Below are 6,000 nucleotides of genomic sequence, written 5' to 3' on the forward strand. Positions count from 1 at the left end.
GCACCACAGGGGAATTCTGGGTAGGCGATGTCATCCCTGGAGAGGCTGAGTCAGATATTATTAAACGTTAATTATGATTCTGGTTTGAGCTAACGAGGCTTTAAACATGGAGGATATGGTAATGTTAGCATGCAGGGACACACCGCCCACTCGCGTTCAGGCTAACGGGGCTCTCACCTCAGAACGCGGAGAGTTTACAAAAAAAATAACACCGCAAACTGAACCGGCAAAACACTAGGAGGAAAATAACAACCACTATAATACAAGAATTAATGTTTTACAAGTACTCTATAATTATTAATGCTCTAATTTGCAGCTACACAGTGAACCTTGACATGCACACGCGTTTAACGTTCCCTTGGGTTAATGAAAAACTCCCAAACTTGAACAGAAAGTTACGTTTTATCAGTGAACCGCAGCACAATAGACTTGTCCCTGTACCGTCATGCTAACACACAAAGACGCTAGCATAATTGAACCCGGATATAGCATGTTTTGTAATATTACTTTTGATTTATTGCTACGCTGCCGCAATCTGTCGCTCCGCTATGCTAGCTTCAGTTTTGTGTGCGTGCCCTCCCGCGTTCCAAGCAATCAGACCCAACCGGTGAAAATAATTGTAGATTTTGACTCTATCATTGCAGAAAATAGGAGTCATTTTTCACAGTCACACGGGTGGTATTGGCTCAGACGTGGCTCGCTGTCGGAGCGCGTACAGCTAGCATGTGTTAAGTTCTTCGGGTAACGTGGTTTTCTCGTTCTTAGCTTCAGCCTTATTAAAAATGACACATCTATGGCCTTGAAACTAGCACCTCTGCATTGAAGTGTCTCCCTGATGTCCCTGACTGAAGCTGGAGCAGTTATAATGAGGTTAAATGCACAGCGCTGTCAGATGTATGGACGCTAATTTGTTCATTCCCGCTGCTGTTCATTCTCTAAACTATAGACTAGTGTAATTATGGAAGAAATGTGACGATTATATGTAATTATGACTTCAGACTGTATAAAGAAGCGGGACTGAGTGAGTGTGACGTCGCCCACGGCATTTAGCTCCAGTCAAATGAAGCTCATCGAGGCTAGCAGTTATAGCGGCTAATTTGGGAGCCATATTTAGAACCGCGAGTATCATAGCAACTAAAAAGCCAATCAGGAGTGAGGTTGTTAAAGGGTAACGCCCCTTCCCACTCGCACCGCTGGTTTAGCAGGGACCGGGCACATGGCAACGCTGTCAATCAAACCTGTTGCTAACGCTAGCGGGAGTGACCTCGGGGAAAGAAAGCGCCGGATGTGTCTGTTATTAATGTTCATATCTTGATTTACAGACACAATAGTGAAATAAAACCCCAGGATCTGTTAATACAAACATTTAAGACCAAAATTACGAGTCTAACAGCAGCAGTCGATGGAGCAGGAAGTGCGCCCATGATCACTTCCTGTTTGTAACGCGGCAGTTAGCAGGTTAGCCTGTGCTTTAAAGTTGCGCTGTTTAATTCTTTCTGTTTTTTTGCTTGTCTGCATTGAGATTTTATGATGATATTCCACAGTAGAATGTTCCACAGTATGGCATTAAACATGGATATTTGCCTAGAATATTCTACAGGGTATTTAATTACGACAAATATTTTTATGGCTCAAAACACTCTAGAAAAAAAACGACATTCTTACTGTGAGACATGACTCTTCTGGTTTGTCTTTATGGAGATACAAACATTTAACGACGTAAAGTGGAAGTTTTTCTATTTATGTCAAGAGCAGGATTTGAGCCGCCAACCTTCAGATCAGTGGACAAACGCTCTACCAACTGAGCCACTGTGACGCTTTTAAACATTTAATTTAATCCACAGAACAATGAGTTTACAGTTTACAAAAAAGACATGGATAAAATAATTTCTCATCTTAAATCTTGATGCCGCAGTTTGGAACTTTAACCGTTAAAACTAAAATAAAATAAAATTGCACTGACATAAAACAGACCAATGTCACCACAGATGTTTTCCTGTAACATGTATCTCCATGGAGACAAGCAAGTGACACCACCAGGCGTAGTTACACCTCAGATCTGTGGAGAGGTGAACCCGCTCATAGCATCATGCTCATGTTTTCAAGGTATTTTTGAGCCATAAAAACAACTTTAACTGTTTACTAAATGCAAAATAGATTCTACTGTATGTTTAATGCTATATTGTGGGACATTCCAGGCAAAGCAACTGGCTCCATGGACCAGAAAATGGTCAGTGGTTCAATCCCCGCTCGGACCAGACACTGTTTTTGTGTCCTTGAATGAATCAAAACACAACTCCAGGTCTGTTTGTGTAAAATTGGACTCTTTAAGTTTAACAAGGAGTGAATAATCCATTGCTTTCCTAAATTAAAATCTACAAAACATAATCCAAACTACTCAACATAATCCCTCTGAAGTAATTTGAACTCGAGCTTTGTAAAACACACCGTTTGCTGTCGGGAGTCTGACTTTCGGACATGTATTTGAATCGCTCGAGTGTTCCATACGAGCCCCAAAATTAGCTATGTGTCCACGTGCGGTTGCCATGGCGAATATCGTTGGTTTGTTTGCGTTTGTTAGTGGCGTAAATCCCTCCGGCTGTGATGAAAGCTGAGAGGAGAGCGACGGTGCATCTCGATGTCTTTGTTCAGAGTACTTTTGTTATAGCCACAGCAATAAGTCTCTGTTCTGTTCCTCTGTACCTGCCGGAGGGAAAATGGTCTCCTTCAGACTGATGGCGTTTTGGGCAGCATTGTTGTTTTGCTGTCGTCTAAACCACCTTTTATCTCGTCTCTTTTGCTAAGTCTGATTTTGATCACTGTATTTTCTCAAGCCTTTGTTGCAAAAGCCAAAATCCCACCACGAAAACAGCCAGATATAAAACAGTGAGATTTTCCAGTTTGGTGCAGGAGAAGTATTTTGTGGCAAGTGAAGCTGCTGGTTCAACAAGTCTGTTACTCCGCACTGTGAGGTAGTGTTCTTCACATCCCGGTTTAAAAGATTTGATCCGATACTGATACTTGTCTTTATTGTACTCGCCAATACCGATACCAGTCTGGTACCACAGTGTGAAGTAGAAGAAAGCAAGCTGTGTTCAGACCAGGGTGTCAAAAATGTGTTGGACACGTCTAGTTGGACACCTTGGTATTTGAGGCAGACGCCACGGAAACGTCCAGGGCGTCTGTTGTCCAGGGCGTCTGTTGTCCAGGGCGTCTGTTGTCCAGGGCATCTGTTGTCCAGGGCGTCTGTTGTCCAGGGCGTCTGTTGTCCAGGGCGTCTGTTGTCCAGGGCGTCTGTTGTCCAGGGCGTCTGTTGTCCAGGGCGTCTGTTGTCCAGGGCGTCCGTTGTCCAGGGCGCCCGTTGTCCAGGGCGCCCGTTGTCCAGGGCGCCCGTTGCCCAGGGCGCCCGTTGCGGTCTCTGCGAGTGCGTTTAGATGTTTTTTTTTCACTGTCTTTGTGAACGCTGCAGACCAGGTTGAGAGAGTGACTTTAGTAGATTTATTACATAAAACTCATCACTGGAGGCGATCGGTGCCTTGTCTGGGTCCCTCACTAGCCTTTATGCTAACTGGGGCACTCAGCAAAATTAAGTTGCCACTAGTTTGTCTCGCAGAGGAAACAAATGCCTTTTCTGTCATTATTAGTGTGTTAAGTGTCTGTGTCCACACTCTGCATTTAACCTGCTCTGGACATTAGCATTAGCATTAGCCACAGATGTGAGCAGCAGCAGCGCTCGCATCTACAGGTCCTGATTCTGGAAAATACAAAGCGGTTTCGGATCTGTGATTTGGTCTGAGTACTCGCTGATACGATACCTGAAAAATGTGCTGTATTGAAGCTTTTGCCAATTAAAACAACCGACTTTTAGGTATCGAGGAGTTGATGATCCTAAAAACTGCTGCTCTTTTGGAGGGAATATGCTCAAAGAGGAAGCACTGAAGCCCAGTATGTTTCCTGATTGATCAACTGATATTATAAAAATCTAACATATTATAATGTTCGTGTTTGTGTGTGTGTATATATATATATATATATTTTTTTATCGAATGCAATCAAGTCGTAATGTTGAAATACTGTGATAATACTTTGATAAGACTATTACAACACTATGGCTCTGTTTTCTGATGCTTTCCTTGGAATGGCAGTACAGAATTCATTCAGTTACAGATGTTTTCATGTCAAAAACCTGCACTCTTATAGTGAACAGGCTCGCCTCTCCACAGAACTCACGTGTAATTGTTCCTGTTTGCGTCACCTGTCTCCATGTACGTAGATAAATTACTGTGGAACTTTCAAAGTGATGGTAAATGGTCACGTTTTTATACGACTACTGAGCTTCTGTCGCCCCCTGTAACATCTTCATGGTGACAGGTGACAGACCAGAAAAGGTACATAGTGTACCTTTTTATACATTTAATAAATCCAACATAGTGAGAGGTGATTGGTTGAAAATAAAGACGGCAGGCTGCGATTGGCTGACGGTGACAGGAAACGGGAGCAAAGACATGAAACAGTCTGATTGGATTTACAGCTCAACTTCTCCTTTTAAAGACGTCACTACAGCAGCTCTGTACTTCACTGTAGGCTCTTTAGAACATCCAGTGTCCTTTCCATCCTCCCTGTACCTCTGTTATCTCCTCTCCTCTGTCCCGAAGGCTTCTGTGTGTGTCTGTGTGTGTCTGTGTGTGTCGGGGTGTGTCTGTGTGTGTGTATACTTGTGTGTATGTGTGTGTGATAGCATCCACTGTAGAAGGATGAGCTTGTCACTGTGTAAACCATCTGCATTCATCATGGCTTATCTCGGGCCCCTGCAGCAGCCTTCACCATCAACGCGGAGATGACGACTTTGGGCCCGCGGCGGGAGGGTCAAGGTCTGAAGCAATACACAAACGGCACAACGAGAGTGTTATTTTTGTCCATTTTCCTGAGTTGTTTTTTATAGTACAACACCAGAACAAAGTATTGCTTAGTTACATTAATACTAGTGTAATCACGAACTTGATATGGGTCATTTTAATTCTGCTCGTTGGGGTGTGGAGGTTGGGGTTAGAGCCAGGTTTGTGGAGATGCAAGCACACAGTAAGGACACTGAAATAAAAAGACATGCTTGTATTTGTTTGCTAGCTAATACATATTTAAAGGCAATGAATAATAATAAAAAAACAAACCTTTCCACTTGTGTGATTAGTGACATGTACGGCCCAAAGCGGCAATAAAACAAAGTGGAAAGACATTGGAAGTGCTGATTGAATTGAATAATATGGGTTTTTGAGGCATCGCTGTGGCAACACTATGCAAAATACAAACTTCATACAATACAAACCAATCAGACTTCGTGTGCACAAACGGGAGCACATTTTGACATTTGAAAATTGAAAAAATTCCGATGGAATTTTATGGCTTCGCCTGACAAACCTGATAAGTGTCAAAATAAATTGGATAACTTCGAGACAACTGTTGTTGTGATTTTGGGCGTTACAAAAATAAAATGAATTGAACTGAAGTTTGATGCCTCACTTGTCCAGATGATGTACAGTGATTTTCAGCCCTGCCAGTGAAGCCCCCTCAGGGTTGATTAAATTGATCCCTCTACTCAAATATTCCAAATTAAATAAATATAATTTCAACAGATCAAGTTAAAATCTAAATTATTCACTTTAATTAAATGGAAAAAGGTGAAGGTAAAATATATTTTTTGAGTGTAGCCCAATAAACTCAAAATAAATATTCTGAATTAACATAATTTGAACAGCTCACGTTAAAATCTAAATTATTCACTTTAATTAAATGGAATAAGGTGAAGGTAAAATATATTTTGGAGTGTAGCCTGATCAACTTAAAACGTATTAAAACATATAATTACAGTAATTTAAACTCTTTTTCACGTGTCTGAGTTTGTTTGGGGCAGAGCAGGATTTCAGATAAGTCTATTTTTCCTGTTTGTCCAGAGACGCTTCACTGACCAAGCACGTCCCCCTCCTTTGAATTTTAATTTAAAAG

This window comes from Periophthalmus magnuspinnatus, chromosome 24 (genome assembly GCF_009829125.3).
Source record: "Periophthalmus magnuspinnatus isolate fPerMag1 chromosome 24, fPerMag1.2.pri, whole genome shotgun sequence".
Taxonomy (NCBI): Eukaryota; Metazoa; Chordata; class Actinopteri; order Gobiiformes; family Gobiidae; genus Periophthalmus; species Periophthalmus magnuspinnatus.